The sequence below is a fragment of the Diabrotica virgifera genome, chromosome 6, assembly GCF_917563875.1.
Source record: "Diabrotica virgifera virgifera chromosome 6, PGI_DIABVI_V3a".
In the NCBI taxonomy this organism is placed as follows: Eukaryota; Metazoa; Arthropoda; class Insecta; order Coleoptera; family Chrysomelidae; genus Diabrotica; species Diabrotica virgifera.
The window spans coordinates 5,579,732-5,600,642 of NC_065448.1; the positions used below are offsets into that span (position 1 = coordinate 5,579,732).

General features: G+C 34.3%; 1 protein-coding gene across 2 annotated transcripts in view; it reads right to left on the bottom strand.

Moving 5' to 3' along the window:
* The window catches only part of LOC114327075 (uncharacterized), a 681,522-nt gene that overhangs the window by 486,524 nt on the left and 174,087 nt on the right, over positions 1-20,911 (bottom strand). The window contains exon 1 of one of the 2 annotated variants that reach the window (XM_050654247.1): positions 18,116-18,322. The exons of the other annotated variant lie outside the window; for it this stretch is intronic. The gene's annotated coding sequence lies outside the window, so the exon portion shown is untranslated. Of the gene's footprint in view, positions 1-18,115; positions 18,323-20,911 lie in introns of those variants that run through there. 2 annotated transcript variants of the gene reach the window in all.

Genomic DNA, 20,911 nt, shown 5'->3' on the forward strand with positions numbered 1-20,911 from the left:
GGAAAATTGTTTAAATAATTTTTTTTAAACAAATTCAAAAATATATTTTTTTACTTCAGATATATTTTTTAGTTTCTTTGATTCATTCTGAGCAAAAATGATTTCTTATGATTTTTCTCTAAAATTGATTGTTGTCGAGTTATACGCAATTTAAAATTTGAAAAACGCGAAAATGGGAATTTTCTAGGCTTAATAACTCGGTTAAAATTATCATTATGAAAGTCAGAAAGTAATCATATCAAAGTTTAAAGCTCTTCCTACAATATCCTGAAGCAATTTTTGTCTTTAGTTTATTACGAAGCTGTTATTGTTAATTATCAATAATGAGCGTTGAGCGCGTATGGAGGCGAGTGGTGAGTGCTCGAGAGATACACGCTTAGCGCTCATTGCTATTTTTAAAAAATAACAGCTTCGTAATAGAATAATGACAAAAATTTCTTCAAAATCGTGTAGGAAGGGCTTTAAAGTTTGATTTGTTCACTTTTTGACTTTCATAATAATAATTTTCACCGAGTTATTAAGCCTTGAAAATTCCGGTTTTTGCATTTTTAAAATTTTAAATTGCGTATAACTCGACAACAATCAATTTTAGAGAAAAATCACAAAGGATCTTTTTTGCTCAGAATGAATCAAAGAAACTAAAAAAAACTTGTCTGAAGTAAAAAAAAACATATTTTTTGAATTTGTTTAAAAAAAATTATTTAAACAATTTTCCTACCGCGGTACCGCCTGGCATCCTGTTTGTGCAAAAAAAACGAATCGGAATAATTTACCTAACGGGGGAGAGAATACAGCCTGGAATATTATTCGAATCTATTAAACTTAGTCCTAAAAAACTAGGTAATTTGAGTTACTCAGTACAAAAAATCCTGATTTTTCATGGATTTAAAACGAGGACTTAGAGGGCCGGGCCAAGAAATTCCGTACCTAGAGATTATTACACATATTATAGAGAACTACTCCCAAAAAAAATTTCAGGCCAAAAAAATAGGAAGAAAAAAGTTGCACTAGGCTGAAAATTCCAAAAAACGCTGTTTTGCACAAAAAGGACCCTGCTCAAATGCATATATCTTCGCTGCCTTTCAATATAAAAAATATACCTACAACTATTTTAAACCTTGCTTTAATACCTTAAAAATAAGGCATTCCAAAAGATCCTTGGACGTCGCGTTCAAATTTGGCAATGGAATGAAAAAGATAAGAAAATATCAATTTTTCAAAATTTGCTTCGCACTTAATGAGTTCCCCAAAATTACGCTTAATATTTAGAAATTTCAAAATTTATTTGTGAATACTAGACGTCAAGACAAAAAAAAATTCAGTTTGAAAAATTAAATTTGCTTCAAAAAGTTTCGAGATATCGTATTTTAAAAATAACGCTCAAAACCTTTAAAAAGTTAATTTTAGGCCTTTTTAGGGCCCCTATCTCAGGCCCTAAGAGACCTAGGGGGCTATAATTCTCAGGAAAATATTTTGTTATGAGGTACAATAAAATACTAAAATTTAGTACAAATCCGAGGACCTCGTCCACAAAACTCGGCGAAATCGTTTGGAATTACTCATAAACATTCTCAGTTTCTTTGCAAAACGAAAATGCAACAGCTGCATAATACTATGGTCAAATCTGAGAGTGCAGGGAGAGTCTATACCGGTTTAGGGGGTTGTTTCCCCCTCATCAGTAGTCCCATATCCTCCTCTCTCAGATTCTTCCACGTACCACACTTTGGGCCTTTCCTTTTTACCACGCTGAGCAGATGAGTTGTGAATTATTTAAAATTCTCTTATCTTTTTTTTTCCCTAGAAGCCGTCTGTTGTGAACCGGTTGTACTGCAGCCACTTGGCTTATTGTACATCTTCCATTGTTTATGAAACCCATTCCAGAATTCTGGAACCCTGTACCAGTTACAGGTCTAGTGGGCGGGTGCCATATAATTTTGGAGTCATTTCGATGTCTCCGAAAAGTGTTTGCCGCCTCCGATCCAATGCCTCACAGTCATGCAAAATATGGTTGACTGTTTCAGGTTCTCTGTTACAGAGTCTGCAGCTCAAGTCTCCATGAAACAGCCCCATTGTATGCAGGTGACCCTTAACTGGCGCATGTCCAGTGAGGAAACCTGTTATGACTCTGAGCTGATTCCTGCTTGTTTTCAGCAGTAACTCAGCTCTACTAGCACATGTCTGTCCGATATACATCTTGCCATGTGTTTGACCGGGTACACTCTCCCAGTGTGAGTTGTGTTGGCTTCGGACCTAGGTTTTTTTTCGTTCGCGGACGGTGCTTTTTGGCACTCCCACGGCCGGCTCTGGACCCAGGTATTTTGTAGCTGATGCTCTCTTGGCAAGTGCATCAGCTCTTTCATTGCCGTATATGCCCCGATGACCTGGAACCCATACCAGTATAACACTGTTATGTTGTGCCAGTCTATCAAGTTCTTGTCGACATTCCCACACCAGCCTAGAGTTCACCTTAGGGCTTATAAGAGCCCCAATGGCTGCTTGGCTATCTGTGCATATGTTAACCCGCTGCAGTTCGAATGGCCTCAGGTTGTTTTCTCTTGCACACTGCAAAATTGCAAAAATCTCTGTCTGAAATACGGAGGTACATTCTCCCAGTGGAATAGAAATGTTGAAATTTCCACCACTATAGAATATTCCTGCGCCCGAACCGTCTGCAGTTTTAGACCCGTCCGTATACCAGGTGCAACCCTGCAGTCTGGGTCGAGAGTTTCCTCTGTCCCATTCGTCTCGTGGGCAAATGTCCACTTGAAAAGGTACTTCAGGCATATATCTTGATGTCATATGGTCAGAAATCATCATCCATTCGGCATCATTAATTTCATTCGTTATTTTACTATGTCCTGATTTAACTGGTACGTTGCTCAGGTTTTCTCGCAGTCTATAATAGCCCATTCTCGCCTCACCTCTTATTGTTATATGTAAAGGAGGGAGATCCAGTAGTGCCTCCATAGCTGCCGTAGGTGTGCCCCTCATAGCCCCCGTGATCCCGAGACAAGCAAGTCTTTGCACCTTGCTTAATTTGATGATGGCACTTTTTTGCTGCACTTTTGGCCACCATACCACTGATGCATATGTAATTGTGGGTTTTACTACCATGTTATAAGTCCAATATACCATGTCTGGTCTCAAACCCCACATTTTTCCATGAGTACGTCTGGCTACCATTCTCTTATCTTAATTTCCTCGGCATCCTGTATGATTTATAAATTTTGAAAATCTCAGGAGGTTGTAACCAAAGAAAGTATTCCACCTGTTGTCAATCTGGTGGTATGGAGACGATATTTATTGTCGTTTTCTGTGCTACTTCGATTGATAACTTACTTTGTTTTTCGGTAGATGGCCCTAGTTCATCCGTGACATTTCTTTCTTTGCAATTCGGAAAGGCCCAAAGTGTGGTACGTGAAAGAATCTGAGAGAGGAGGATATGGTACTACTGATGAGGGGGAAACAACCTCCGAAACCGGTATAGACTCTTCCTGCACTTTCAGATTTTACCATAGTATTATGCAGCTGCTGCATTTTCGTGTTGCAAAGAAATTGAGAATGTTTATACATTTTTAAAAACAAGAATAAATGGAGAAATTTTGTAGAAAATGCCAAGTCACACAACCAACTGTAAACCAAAATATTAATGTGGACTGGCTCCCCGCGACAAATGAATCGAAAGAGCTCCAAGAGGGCGGCAATCACTCCTCTAGGAGTGTAGATGCCATGATGATATTATTTTTCCGTTCAAATCTGGTTGCAAGAAGAACGGCCCAATTAAATCCCATAGAAATTTCAACAATTATCGGTCGAGTCCATTAACAACCTTTACATATCAAATTTTAATCATCGCCAAATCAATCGGAACAGGCCTAAAATACGTGTGAACTCTCCGTAAAATGGGAGGGCAATTTTGGTGTCAAGGGTCGTGGCCCTCTCTTCGTTTTGGTATGAAAAAAGGGTGTTAATGAAGTGAACCTTTTCTCTAATACCCATCGTCAATGTCCCATATTGAAAGCCATGCTTGTTCGACCATTATCTTACGTATTAGGTACAGTGGCGCAGTTATAAATCTTGCAAAATTTTTGGACTTTTTAAAGGGTTTCTGTAAACAAGTGTTTGAAGGAGACGAAACGGAAGGCACATATTAAAATCAAAAATTTTTAATTTGTTTAAAAAAGATTGTTTAAATAATTATACAGCTTTCAAATAAGAATATTTATGTTTTAAACGTTAAGAGGTACACTTGTTTTAAGTTGATCCAGAAAAAAGTCTACAACTGAAATAATATGTAGTTTTATTTTCTTATAAATAAATTAATTTATTATAACAAAACAAAAAAGGGTATACCTGCCGGTCAATTTAATGTTTCCACCCTCCTTTTTGGTTTTTTTGCTTTTTATTGATTTCAGTATTACCTATGTACGTATGTGCGTGCATAAGTATTATAATATGTGCGCATATGTACGTAATCTTATTATATTTGGAATATTGTAGCAAACAGTAATTTAGTATCTATCGTGGTTGAATGGATCAAGTAATCCAAAGCCAATAAGGAAAGAAAAAAAAACAAAACAAAAGCAACTAGGACATTTAATATTGCAATAGTTAGATGGCACTACTCCAGTTACTTGGGGACAAAAAAAGAATGAAGAAGATTGCTCCATAGATAGCAGAAAAAATTCATTTTTTTAACCTATACCGATTTTGAACATTGAGATTCCATTTTCTCCAACCTGATTTTTGATTGAAATTTTGGTATTTTTGGTATTTTTCACTCACTTGGTAGTACCGATAGTTTTTATTATTATAATATATGATGTTATGAGTCTTAAATGTATGAAGATTTGTGTGGAAAAAGAGGATCGAAATGAAAAGGTGATGGTTTGAAAATTACCACCCTATGCCCCTATTGTTTATATCCTCGCCGTACATGCCGGTCAAATTTGACCGGTTGTATCTCAGGAACCACTCATCGCAATTAAACGTTTTTACTTTTATAAGACGCGTCCTGCCTAGTTCTTTCTAATACCGTCCTCCTAATTTAATTTAATATTTACCGAGATATTCTATTTGTTTATAAGCCAAAAAATTGTTTATAATTTTAAAATATTCCTGAGGCCGCTTAAATAGTCCAATTTCAATACTGTTAACTAAATTAGATAGGTATTGTGCCTTTTTATACAAAAATCATAGTAATTCTTAACACCAGATTTATTGTGGTTATTATAGCGGCCTTAAAATTTTAATTAACAATTCAATTGTTGCTAAACTATTTATTCAACTTCCATCGGCTTCTGGAAATATAATCTATACCAAAAGAGCTTTTATATCACCAAGTTATTTAATTATAGGTAAATAATTACTTACCCAAAATTTTAGTTGAAAATTAAAGATTTTGTTGGAAAAACTCGCATTTTCCGAGGAAAATTTTCGTCGAAGTAAATCGGAAAAACATGTATCTATGCACAATTTAATTACGGTGAAATTTTATTTGAGTGTTTTTGGTGTAAAGTTAAAATCTTTGGAGTTATAGAGCAAACATTAAAAAAACACGATTTTCGGGCGCCATTTTGTTTATAAAAAAGTAGCACACTATCTACGGACTTTGCATACCTATAATAATAATAATATAGAATGATAAGATTCGATTCCAGTAATAAAATGTCTGCTAAATAATTTTTCCCAAAAATGGCCTATTCTCCGATTATCTGCCCAGACTAAAAAGGGACTACAGATTGACAACAACAGCATATTTAAAATGCCTGTCAGAAAATTTTTCTGTTACAGAACACATCACTCGCTTCCTTTCACTTCATTCATCCAGCCCTAATTCTACTGCATGCATCTCCATTGATTTCTCCAATAATACTCTGTTTTTGTCCTACTAAGTTTTAAACCTTTTTCCTCCAGAGCTTGTCTCCACTGTTCCAGTTTTTGTTCTAAGTCTCTTCACTATTTCCTACTAACACTACATCATCAGCATACCTCATAGGCAAAGTACATTCAAAACTTAATATTTGTTTGTGATATAACGTAACCTCAATAACAGCAATTGGTGGTTATATACACCTTTTCAACAATTTTTCCTTAATTTTTCTTTGATAACGATTTCTGAAGTGGAAATCGAAACGTCAGGTATTTTTAGGTAACATATGTAATTATCATTACAACCTAACTGCGTGGCTAATCCCATATAAACATAACATTTAACTTACACATGCCACGAGTCAACCGTTTTATAGCCACTTTACACGATGCAACTAATTGCGCAATTAATTGCACAATTTCTTGCAGCAATAGAAATTGCATCGTGTCATACGAAAATTGCACAGAAAAGCTGCAACTTCTTGCAGCAATTTCTTGCCGCAAGAAGTTGCAGTTAAATAGAACATGTCCTATTTTTCATGCAATTTTTTCTGTAATTTGGTTATATTTTTAGTGACTTTTAAGGCTACACTGTTTGTTTTTACTACATTGACATTCTGTCATCCTAAATTTCAAACTAAACAATTTTTTAACAAAACTAGAGGAATTTTTTACCAATTTCACGCTGCACAGGTAACATTATTCTGGGGGATAACTTTAATTATGCAACATAGGGATTAAAAAAACTATTTTCTATTTGTATTTCTTACTTCTTACAACTTGTTTTCTTTTGTAAATGAATAATGTATTATAGGTATACATACTTGCATTAGGTATTAATTGATTTTGTTATAATACATATTAAATTCAGCAAAACTACAAAGAATTCAGCTGGAAACTCATTCTGCGAAGCTCTTAGCGCAGCTGAAGATAGAGACCAATGGAGAAACATTGTTAGGAATATTGGAAGAAATCACGATCCTCAGTAATGGGGAAACGACAATAGAGAGAGAGATATTATTATAATTAATTGATGGATTCGACCGTTACTTGATGGAAGTTCATTTTATCTAACAATAAAACACTGAAAACGTTTGTTTTCTATACTTCCACAAAATCTATTACAACTATGTGACTACAGCTGTTTCGGCAGAGTGCCTTTCTCAAGTGATATAGTTTACAATGTGTTTGCCTTTTTAAGTCTTTAACTGAAGAGGTTGAGGAGTGGGGAGCTGTTTGTTTCGAGTTGGTCATTCAGAATTATATCTGTATTTTTCAGTTTATTAATTTCCATAGATTCTAAATCTAGATAACAATCAACAAACGATTCCGTAACGCAATAATATCAGCCAAAACATATCCTGGAGCTGATATAAACTCTGACCATAATCCTCTTGTAGCCCAATTACGAGTCAGACTAAAAACCTTAATCCAGAAACAGAATAACAAAAGATTAGATATGGATCAACTTAGAAATCCCGAGATAAAAGTCAAGCTTACAAATAGCATTAATAGTAATGTTGCTTTAACAACAAATACGGATGATATTGAAAGAGACTGGATCAACTTAAGGGACGCTATATGCAACGGTGCGAAAGAAGTAATTGGTGACTACGAGCGGAAGAAGAAGAACGAATGGATGACAGATAAATATTACACCTCATGGGCAGAAGGAGGGAAAATAAGAATAATCCCGAACAATATAAAGAACTGGATAGAACTGTCAGCAGAAAGATAAAAGAATCCAAAGAGAAATGGTTACAAGAAAAATGTCAAGAGATAGAAGAGCTAGAACGAAGACACGATAGTTTTAACATGCATAAAAAAATTAAGGAGTTTTCTTATACTTACAAGAAAAAACAGTTTGGTAAGTTAATAGACGAGAACAACAAACTTATTGTAGATAAAGAAGAACAGTTACAGACTTGGGCAATTTACATAAAAGATTTGTTTACGGATTATCGTCATATTTCTACGAACTCTCTTGATCTGAATGGACCAAAAATATTGAAAAGTGAGGTGATAAAAGCTATAGATCAAACGAAAGATGGGAAAGCAACAGGATGCGATGAAATACCAGTCGAATTTTTAAAAGTTTTTAACGAGAACAACATGAATGTAGTATTGAAACTGTTCAATAAGATATACGATACTGGTCAAATTCCATCGGACTGGCTGAAATCTACATTTGTGCCCCTTCCCAAGAAATCCAATTCTAAGACGTGTAGCGAATATCGCCTTATAAGTTTAATGAGTCATACCCTTAAAGTATTCTTGCGTATTATCCATTCCAGAATACGAGCAAAATTAGAACACAGCATAAGTAAAACACAGTTCGGTTTTAGATGCGGTTTTGGAACTCGAGAGCCCCTATTTGCAATACAAGTCTTGATTCAAAAATGCCTGGATCAACAGAAAGATGTTTACGCCTGTTTTATCGACTATGAGAAAGCATTTGATACTATCAAACATGACAAACTCATAGAACTATTACATCTTTCAGGACTTGACACTAAGGACATCCAGATTATAAAAAATCTATATTGGAATCAAACAGCCCACATAAAGAATGGACATATGGTGAGTGAAAACATAACCATTTCTAGAGGGGTTAGACAGGGCTGTATTTTTTCGCCACTGCTTTTCAACGTGTACACGGAACAAATATTTCTAGAGGCACTAGAAGAGCACAATGAGGGCATCAAGATTAATGGCGTACCAATAAGTAATTTTCGATATGCAGATGATACTGTTATAATAGCCGATAACATCGAAGATTTACAGATGATGCTAAATAGAGTAAATACAACTGGCAACCAATTTGGACTGAAGATCAATAGAAAGAAAACTAAATTTATGGTGATCAGTAAAAAGAACATTCAACATATCGACCTGAATATTGAAGCCGAACGTATTGAAAGAGTACACCGATTTAAATATCTGGGATATACAGTAAATGATAAGTGGGACCCAGACGTAGAGATTAGGATCCGAATTGAAATAGCAAGATCCAAATTCATAAAAATGAGAAAGCTCTTAAGCAACCGCAACCTAAGCGTTAACCTCCGATGGCGCGCCACAAAATGCTATGTACTCTCTACGCTACTTTACGGAGTAGAAGGGTGGACGTTAACAGCAGCAACTATAAAGAAGTTAGCGGCTCTAGAAATGTGGCTGTATCGACGCATACTGAGAATTCCTTGGACAGACAGAGTGACCAACACAGAGGTATTGAGACGAATGGGTAAAGAGTTGGAATTGTTAACAACTGTTAAAAGGAGGAAAGCGTCATACCTGGGCCATGTGTTCCGTAATGATAAGTACAGTCTGCTACAGCTTATCGTCGAAGGCAAGATTGAAGGTAGAAGAGGTTTGGGCAGGAAGAAGAAATCCTGGCTGAGAAACTTGAGAGAATGGTTTCAAATACCAGAAGCTGCGAACATAATACATGCGGCACAAAACAGAGAAACCTATCGTTTGATGGTCGCCAACCTTCGGTAGAAGACGGCACATAAAGAAGAAGATAGATTCTAAAAAAGATAGCTTAAGGCCTTTATTTTGGATATGCAGAATTTGAAACCCTTCATTGAAAGAATGATTATGATCTAGAAGGTGAAGTGCGTATGTAGAAGTGTCTGTTTTTCTATTGTTGAAAGCCCTTTTGTGTTCTGCTATCCGTTTGTCAAAAGTTCTGCAAGTTTGACCGATGTACGTTTTCGGACAGTCACCACAAGTTAGTTTGTACACACCACTCTGTAGTTGCTTTCTCTTTCGGCTTTTATTGTTCTTAATATATTTGCTTAAGTTGTTGTTAGTTCTGAAAGCTGGTGTCATTCCTTTCTTTTTTATGTATCTGGCTATTTTTGTTTTGTTATCTTGCCAGTATATGTGAGAGAGCAGAAGGTACTGGGTTCTTTCTGTGGTGGTGGATACACTAATTTCAGGGTTTCTTATCGAGTATTTTTATCGGTTTAAAATTTTGTTAACTGTTTGTTCGTTATATCCGTTGTTTACTGCTATTTGTTTAATGATGTTTAGTTCTATTCTAGTTTAGTTGATGTTTAGTTTTATCTCGAAGTTATTTTTTGTCATGGGAATTTCTGTCAGTCTATGTATCATGCTATGGTAGGCTGCTAATTTGTGTTGTGTAGGATGGGATGATGAATTGTGTATAGTTGTGTCAGTATGTGTAGGTTTATGATATAAACTTTCTAGATGTAACGATTACCAGACTACACAACAAACATGAGTTCTCCGTATATCATAAACCTACCCATACTGACACAACTATACACAATTCGTCATCCCATCCTACACAACACAAATTAGCAGCCTACCATAGCATGATACATAGACTGACAGAAATTCCCAGGACAAAAATAACTTCGAGATAGAACTAAACATCATTAAACAAATAGCAGTAAACAACGGCTATAACGAACAAACAGTTAATAAAGTTTTAAACCAAAAACTCCATAAGAAAGCCCTGACATTAGTGTATCCACCACCACAGAAAGAACCCAGTACCTTCTGCTCTCTCACATATACTGGCAAGATAACAAAAATAGCCAGATACATAAAAAAAGAAAGGAATAACACCAGCTTTCAGAACTAACAACAACTTAAGAAAATATATTAAGAACAATAAAAGCCGAAAGAGAAAGCAACTACAGAGTGGTGTGTACAAACTAACTTGTGGTGACTGTCCGAAAACGTACATCGGTCAAACTGGCAGAACTTTTGACAAACGGATAGCAGAACACAAAAGGGCTTTCAACAATAGAAAAACAGATACTTCTACATACGCACTTCACCTTCTAGATCATAATCATTTTTTCAATGAAGAGTTTCAAATTCTGCATATCCAAAATAAAGGCCTTAAGCTATCTTGTTTAGAATCTATGGAAATTAATAAACTGAAAAATACAGATAAAATTCTGAATGACCAACTCGAGACAAACAGCTCCCCACTCCTCAACCTCTTCAGTTAAAGACTTAAAAAGGCAAACACATTGTAAACTATATCACTTGAGAAAGGCACTCTGCCGAAACAGCTGTAGTCACATAGTTGTAATAAATTTTGTGGAAGTATAGAAAACAAACGTTTTCAGTGTTTTATTGTTAGAGTATTATAATTTTCTCAAAATATAATCTAATATCTAATAACTCTACTTAAAAAATTACATTTAATTTATAAAAATAAACATAACCTAAAATTTATGCTATTTTGTCAAAGTTTCTGTCTATTTCATGTCAGTTTATGCAATTGTTTGCACCGTGAAATCACTTTATTGCAGAAAGTAAGTTGCAACTTATTGCGCAATTACTTGCATCGTGTAAAGTGGCAATTAGAACCCCAGCAATTCTAGATCCCCCAGAAATACCTTTTGAGGCCACCGGACCTCCGCCACTGTCGATACCTATCGTCAATTCCATATTGAAAGCCATGCTCGCCCGACCATTATCTTACGTATCTCAATTTCCATTATATTCGGAAAATGAGGTTTCCTCATCGTGGAAGCAAAGAGGGAAAAATGTTATGGCTGTCATTTGTATCTGCGAAAAGGGCTGTAAAGAATATTAGTTTAAATTTTATTTTCATTTTGGGGAAATTATGTGATGGAGCTTTGGGAGCACTTCATGCTCGGATTGTTAATGGTCGTCAAAATTATGGTGTTAGAAGAATACCAGTGAGAAATCAGTTGAATTGTTAAAAATTAAGTTCTATATAGAGTCCCTGATGTTCTATATTCTCTCCTATTTTATGTAGCTCTATTCTTGATCTTTAAAGACCGATACTGATGAAATATTGGAAACATGGCGAAACTACTGTGGCGAGCTATATAAAAATAACGAGGTATCAGCAGAAAATCAGTAGCCTTCTGACTACCCTAGAGAACCTACTGTCTTACTCGCTCAAGCCAAAGATGCAATTAAATCACTAAAGAGAAATAAATCCGCAGGCATTGATTCAATACCATGTGAATTACAACAGTTACTAGGTGACAATGGATTACATATCATCCATTCCATCTGCGTCGCTGTTTTGAATTCAGGAAAATGGCCATCTGATCGGTGTACCTCAATTTATATCCCACTACACAAAAAAGGAACTACTACCAGATGTGAAAACTACCGCACACTCTCACTAACACATGCTAGTAAAATGTTGTTGCATATCATCAATAACAGATTAAAAACTTATCTACATTACCAAATACCTCAGGAACAAGCGGGGTTTGTATACGGTAAAGGTACAAGGGAACAAATCCTGAACCTGAGACAACTAATTGAAAAGTCTAGAGAATTTCAAGTACCTACGATTATATGCTTCGTTGACTACCAAAAGGCATTTGATTGTGTAAGCTGGATAAATCTGTGGTCAATTTTAATAGAAATGGGCACACCAATACACCTGGTGACACTTATTAAAAATCTGAACCAGTCTAATATAGCGACAGTACGACTAGATCAGAAGTTCTCAAACCAATTCAAGACCGAGAGAGGTGTTAGACAAGGATGCGTGTTGTCCCCTGACTTATTTAACATTTATGGTGAACATGCCATGAGGATGGTTTTAGAAGGATGGGCCGGTGGAGTAACAGTAGCTGGTAGGAAAATCTCCAATTTAAGATTTGCTGATGACACTACACTTATAGCAGCAAATGAGCAAGAAATGTTTGATCTTCTGCGAAGAGTTGAGTACGAAAGCAATAAAGTTGGTCTGAAAATCAATAAAGCTAAGACAAAAATAATGGTGGTCGACAGATTCGACACTATTCAACTAACTAACATGTTACAGGAATACCAGATAGTAAACACCTGTGTCTATCTCGGGTCTAGTATAACTAAAGATGGTAACTGTGAAGCAGAAGTTCGGAGACGTATTGCTATGGCAAAAAATGCGATGAGTCGCCTAACTAAAGTTTGGAAAGACAAAGCTATCTCTCAAAATATCAAGATGAGACTGGTGAATGCCCTTGTATTCTCAATATTTCTATACGGAGCAGAGACTTGGACTCTTCGCGCATGCGAGCGCCAAAAAATTGATGCCTTTGAGATGTGGTGCTGGAGAAGAATGCTACGCATACTTTAGACAGCTCATAGGACAAACGTTTCCATTCTAAATCAACTCAATAATAAAAAAAGGCTGTCCACAATATGTCTGCAACGAACTCTGCAATTCTTTGGTCACATGGTTCGCAGAGGTGATGCTAGTTTGGAGAGATTAATTGTTTCTGGAAACGTTCCGGGGAGAAGATCAAGAGGACGATCACCAACTAGATGGTCTGACCAAATAAAGCATTCAGCTGGAAACTCATTCTGCGAAGCTCTTAGAGCAGCTGAAGATAGAGACCAATGGAGAAACATTGTTATAAATATTGGAAAAAATCACGATCTTCCGTAATGGGGAAACGACAAGAGAGAGATTGTTGATCTTAGCAGAAATCCAGATAATCTGTGTAATGTATTTTTTATACAAAACCGTGATGAGAATGTACCCATACTTATATTTTTTCGGCTTTGAACAGTGCTATACAAAGGTTGTTGTAATCTTCTGCATAAAAAGTGTGCTGCCATGAATTTTCTAACCGAATATAGAAGGTAAAGAATACTCAGAACACTTTATATCGGACATACAAATTCATTGTTTCAACAAAGTACATCAGAGCATAAGAATACACTTAAAAGAAGACTAAATTGGGATGAAGTAATCGGAAAGATATTAGAGGGCAGAGAAGTGACATGGAAGTATGCAAAAATGTTGACAAGAAACTGCAAAAAATGAAAGAAATAAAAAAAAATTAAACCTTACACCATTATATGCTCGAAATAGTTTTGATTTGATATACAGGGTGTTTCATTGGGAAAGTAACATACATTAACTGCAGAAAGAGGACACTTAGGCGGTCTCAAAAATACCATACTTAATGAGTCTTACTCCATTAATAACAAAGATACTGAGTGTTTTATCTATTTTGCCATTTTCTTAATTGGTTCATAACTTTTTAACCACACTGTATATTTATTTTATATTTGGCACGAAAATATGGTTTAAGGTGTACAATAAATTAAATTATTTACAATTGTAAAAAATCCAGGTCCGGATTAAAAAAAATTGGAAAAATATTCCAACCCAAAAAAAAAACACCCTGTACATGAAATTTTTTTAAAATGAATTCTTCAGTTGAAAATAGGATGAAAAACTAAATTTAGTGGTATACTTTAAATTTTTGGCAAAATGATTTTTCTGGTCAAATTTTGAATTTAAATTCTGAAATTATGTGAATTTCGAGAACTCTAAGTAGAAAAAAATTGAAATACAGCTTACAACTTGTCAACCGCACTGTATATTTATTTTATATTTAACACGCGAATATTCTTTTAAGTATCCAATCAATTAATTTATTTACAAATAAAAAAATCCAGGTCCGGATTAAAAAATATATAAATGTTCCGGCCCAAAAAACACCCTGTATTTTAAATTTTTTTAAAATGGATTTTGCATTTGAAAAGAGGCTGAAAAACTAAATTTAATGGTATACTTTATATTTTTGAAGTGATAAAATTTTGAATTTGAATTTTGAAATTATGTGAATTGCGAAGCTCAAAGTAAAAAAAATTTAAATATGATTTAATTTTAATTAATACCATTATTTTATCTAAATTGGTAAAATATTAACATTTTGACACATAACAATAATTTTTGATGGTAGTAATTTTAAATAAGTACTTTAGTTTTGAATAGTTATGCTGCACATTTTCGCTGTTTTGTTATAATTTTTAGATACTTTGTTGATTAAAGTGATGTATTCTTTATTGACTCTTTATTATTTATTCATTATTTAAATATGGATATTCGCCATAAACTATTTGTCACAGGTAATAAAAAAACACTGAAATGTTTTAACATTTTACCAATTTAGATTAAATAATGGTATTAATTAAAATTAAGTCGCATTTTAATTTTTTCTACTTAGAGCTCTCGCAATTGACATAATTTCAGAATTCAAATTCAAAATTTTATCAGAAAAATAATTTTGCCTAAAATTCAAAGTATACCACTAAATTTAGTTTTTCATTCTCTTTTCAAATGTAAAAATCTATTTTAAAAAAATTTAATATACAGGGTGTTTTTTTGGGTCGGAACATTTTTACAATATTTTTTAATCCAGACCTGGTTTTTTCATAATTGTAAATAAATTAATTGATTGGACACCTAAAAGAATATTCGCGTGTTAAATATAAAATAAATATACAGTGCGGTTAACAAGTTGTAAGTTGCATTTAATTTTTTTTCTACTTAGAGCTCTCGCAATTCACATAATTTCAGAATTCAAATTCAAAATTCGACGAGAAAAATAATTTTGCCGAAAATTCAAAGTATACCACTAAATTTAGTTTTTCATCCTCTTTTCAACTAAAAAATCTATTTTCAAAAAGTTTAATATACAGAGTGTTGTTTTTGGGTCGGAATATTTTTCTAATATTTTTTAATCCGGGCCTGGATTTTTTACAGTTGTAAATAAATTAATTTATTGTACACCTTAAAGGATATTTGCGTGCGAAATATAAAATAAATATATACGGTGTGGTTAAAAAGTTATGAACCAAATAAAAAAAATGGTAAAATAGATAAAACACCCAGTATCTCTGTGATTAATGGAGTAAGACCCATTAAGTATGGTATTTTTGAGACCGCCTAAGTGTCCTCTTTCTACAGTTAACGTATGTTACTTTCCCAATGAAACACCATATATAAAATAATTTAAAATTTGAAAATAAATGTTCAATAATTTTTAGATGATTTGTAGATTTAATTTTACAAATTTAACAGTTTTGCCAAAAGATAATTTGCTGTACATTATTAATTTTGTTATAATATGACATGTCTTGCATATTAAATATAGAAAGTTAACAACATTATTCTGATAGCTATTGGTATTTTTGATCAATTTTAGAGTATGATTCCAACTGTATACATAGTGTTACTGTTTGCTCAATGCTTATCTGAACTTAGTCAACATAAACCAATGCTAACTCACCCCTTTCCATTTCGACCCCCATTGTTAAAAACGGCGCCAAATATGAACTAAATATAAAAAACCACTGAAAAAGCTTTACTCGAGAACTGTCCGATGTGTCAACGACTAGCAAAAGAGCTTTTTCGAAGCTGTCGTCATGTGTGTCGCAACCTGTAGTGCCCTATAGAGCTCCAGATAAAGTTTTATTACACAAGAAAAATATAGAATCTTTCACAATCTTGGAAAAAGGCTCTAATGGTCCATTATTTGTTACTATAACGCTTCAAGATCTAGAATTTTCCATTGAAAACTCCAAAAACAAACTATTGTAACCTTCTGCATAAAAAGTATGAGCTATCGAACATTTTCTAATCGAGTTTAGCTGGTCAAGAATGGTCAGAACAAGTTATATCGGACATACAGCTTCATCGTTTCAATAAAGTATATCAGAGCATATGAAAACACTTAAAAATTAGTCAAAAGTCACTATGTACACAGATTGAAATTTATGAAAGTGTATGATTAACGATATTTCTCACATACTATTTTTAATATTATTTTCTTACAGATTTTACAGACATTATTTATATTATTTTGTTCTGAAATATAGCTTGAAAACCTTTTTATGTAGCATGTTCGTTTTTTGAAATATTCTCTGGTAAATGTAATAAAAAAAATTTCAAAATAAAACATTCAATTTTTAGATGATTTGCAGATTCTATTTTAAAAATTTCTAAAAAAAATTTGTTGTAGGTTATTTTGTTATTCAGGCCATACATTGTATATTAAATGTAGAAAGTTAATTGCATTCTACTGATAACTATAGGTATTTTTGATCAATTTTCGGATTTAGGCGATTGATTCTAACTGTATAGTGTCAATGCCTATCTTAACATATCCAATATAAACCAATGCCAACTTACTCCTTTCCATTTTGACCCCCATGGCTAAAACCGGCGCCAAACACGAACTGAACACGAAAAACCACCGAAAAAGCTTCAACAACTAGCAAAAGAGCTTTACCGCAGCTGTCATTATGTGTGTCGCAACCTGAAGTGCCATATAGAGCTCTAGGTAAATTTTTATTACACGAGAAAAATAAAGAATCTTTCATAATCTTGGAAAAGACTCTGGCGATCAATTAAATGTTGCTACATCTCTTCAACACTAGTTCTTTCTATTGGAAACTCCAAAAACACATCCTAAAGACGTGATGATATCCCACCAATATTCATAAAATATCTTCCTTTCACAGTAAAAAATAAGCTTGCTAGATTTTTTCAACACCTGTTTTTTAAAATATAAATTTCCAAACCTCTGGTTTTTGCCAATTACTACTCCCATATTAAACCCAATAAGCTGAAAGATGTAACCCATCATACCGTCTCAGATCTCTGACATGCAGCATGTGCAAAATATTAACAGCAATATTAAATTTTCGTCTAACATGGTATTTAGAAACAAATAGTCTCCTTACCCCATTTCAAAGTACTTCTCGCACTGGAAGATCTACCGTTGAGAATCATATCTCACTGTAGAAGCTTGAATAAGTTAATGAAGCCCAGTCAATCAGAAGATAATAGTAATATTTTGATATAACTCAGGCCTCTTCTGCTTTGAACAGTCTTACATAAGGACTGATGTAACCTTCTGCATAAAAGTGTGCTATCATGCATTTTCTAATTGAGTATAGCTGGTAAAGAATGCTTTGAACAATTTATATCGGACATACAGCTTCACTTTTTCAACAAAGCACATCAGAGCATAAAAATACATTTAAAAAACAAGACGAAAATTATTATCGATTGAAAATTCTACAGGTAAATAGAAAAAGTATTTAACGATATTATTATTTTCTCACTCTCTAGTCTTTCCATTAACATGTTGTGAAATACAGCTCTAAACTTTTTTATGTAGCGTGACCACTTTTTGAAAAAATATCCTCTGGTAAAAATAACTTAAAAATTTGAAAATAGATCAATCAATGTTTATATTTTTAACAAATTTAACATTTTTGTCAAAAGATACATAATTTCTGTTGGTTAATGTGGTTTATAGGATATGTACTAGGTATACTTACATTAAATATAGAAAGTTAATTACATTATACTGATAACTATTCTTATTTTTAATCAATTTTCTGATTTAGGTGATTGATTCTAACTGTATAGTGTCAATGCTTATCTTAACCTATCCAACATAAACCAATGCCAACTTACCCCTTTCCATTTCGACCCCCATGGCTAAAACCGGCGCCAAATACGAACTAAACACGAAAAACCACCGAAAAATCTTCACTCGAGAACTGTCCGATGTGTCAACGACTAGCAAAAGAGCTTTTTCGAAGCTGTCGTCATGTGTGTCGCAACCTGTAGTGCCCTATAGAGCTCCAGGTGATCGGAATGCGGCGTTGGCGACGCCCTGGCTACGAGTTCGCGTTTGACAGAAACTCGACGAGTTGGCGTTGCGCCCCTAACGTCGCGACGTCCCTTAGCCGCCTCTCTAACGCCGGCGCCCGCGTGCGCGGCCAGACTTCATGGTTGTATACAGGTTGTTGCGAAATAACGTCGTCGAACTTTAACAGGAACGATTAGCAAAAAATAACAAGGGTTTTTAGTTGTAGGACCAACAATTTTTTTAATTATCATATTCGTATATATTATTCGTATATAAAAACGCAAGGTACCCAGACATCATATTTGGAAAGCGCTTGAAGAGTTCGATGTTGGAGTAGAACTAATTAGTGCAGTAATAGCTATGTACCGGAAGAATTGGAACATTGTGTGAGCATTAAACTGTGAATCAAACAAATTTGCTACCACAAAAGGAGTACGGCAAGGTGGAGTTTTGAGCCCACTGCTATTCATTATATACATGAATGAATACATGAATATAAATGAATGTGTATTTATGTATTTGCAGATGACATTGCATTGATAACAAGTTCAGAGAAATCTTTACAAAACAACCTAAATTTATGGACGAGAGGAATTGCAGACAAAGGAATGAAAATAAATTTAGCAAAGACCAAAAATCTACTTATATCCAAGACACCAAGAGAAATACATATAAACTTAGACGAAAATTTAGTAGAACAAGTGGAGGAGTTTCAATATTTAGAAACTAAATATAAAGGAATAATAGATGAAAAAAGAAAAAATGCAAAAGGAGCTGAACAACAGAATTGCTAAAACATCACGACTATATCACTCCCTGAATACAGGTTTCATTAGCAAAAGAGAAATTTGCAAGAAGACAAAAGTGACAGTATATAAGACAACATACCTCCCTTCTCTGCTATATGGAAGTGAAACAATGCTAACTGAACGGGAGAAGAGCAAGATACAATCTTCCGAAATGAAGTATTTACGAAGAGTAGAAGGAGTCATGCTAATGGACAAGGTAAAAAATGAAACGATAAGAAACAACCTAGACGTTGAGAGTGCCAACAAAGCAATAGAAAGACCACAACTAAGATGGTTTGGTCATTTAAATAGGCTAGATCCACATAGGCAAGTCAATGTAGTTTGGGAAGCAAAGGGAATTAGTACAAGGAGAAGAGGAAGACCGTGTCAACAATGGAACGATGCTGCGGGAAAATCACTACAAAGCAGAAACATCACATGACAGGAAGCCAAGGGAAGGACATCCAACAGAAAACTTTGGAGAGAGATGATTAGGGAGTAAAAACACATTACTCGACACCTCACGGTAGAAGAGAACCGGATTATACAGGGTGTCCCCGAAAATAGTGCGATCATTTAAGGTATTAAAACAAGAATTTGTTTGTTTGTTCAGGAGGAAGACAGGGTTTAATGTAAACACTAAAGGGCCATGCCCAACTCTTTTTGAATTGTGAATGTCTATTTTTAGATTTTTGTATATATAGTTGTCAGATTTCAGTTTGCATAACAAAATATATTTTGGTTTTTTGGCCAAACCATTGAATTTAGAAAAAAATGTTATAAGAATTTTCTGCTCTACATGGTGCCTTCTACCTATACCTTTAAGAAAGGCACTATTTTCGGGGACACCCTGTATATATAAACGGAAATAAATTAATCGTTGGTTAAATTAGTCAAGCAGAAATATAAGTAATCGTACAGAACAAATAAAACCCCAAAGCTGTAACCTGTATCCTTAAAGTGACAATACAGAGATTACTTCTTATTTTCTTCTTCTTCTTTTTCTTTTTGTATAGACTTTTGTATAGTCTGTTTTTCAATATACCTCTAGTAAGTTGTCGTTTCGTGGTCTTCCCACTGTTTGTCTTCCTATTGGGGACAGTCTCTCGCCGTCCTTACGACTCTATTTGTTGTCATTCGGCTTATGTGGTCATTCCATTTTACTCTTCTCTTTCTTACCCAGTTTTTTATGTTTTCACTTGCATCTCCGTCGTACATTTGTACTTTTAGCTCTGTCCCATAGTGTCTTATCATCGATTTTTCTTAGAGTGTTCATCTCTGCTGTTTCTAGCATTCTTTTTGTCCTCTCTGTATCAGGTCGTCTTTCTGATGCCTACGTTATTATTGGTCTGATGACTGTTTCGTAAATTCTGCCTTTAATTTTTTTCCCGATGTTTTTATATCTTCATATTGTTTAATCCAGATATCCTGCAGCTCTGTTTGCTCTATATACTCTATTCCACTTCTGTTTCGAGCCTTTCGTAGCTAAATAGTGTGGTGCCTAGGTATTTAAACTCCATTACTTGTTCTATTATCTGACTTTCCGGCTCTAATTTACATCTTAGTAGAATGGCTTTTATAACCATTCATTTTGTTTTTTGGGGGGAGATTTAAATTTTAAATTTTCTGGCGGTTATATTAAATTGGTGCAGTAATATAAATCATTTTCACTTTGAAAGATTAGTATTGCATCGTCTGCATAGCAGATTATTAAGTTATTTTTCTTTCATTTTAGTTTTTACTACAACAATCCCTTAATTGAAGAAAAGACAAGAAATCAAAAAATGTCTTCGAGGTGATCTAATTATGTCTTTACGTAGTTTAAACTAT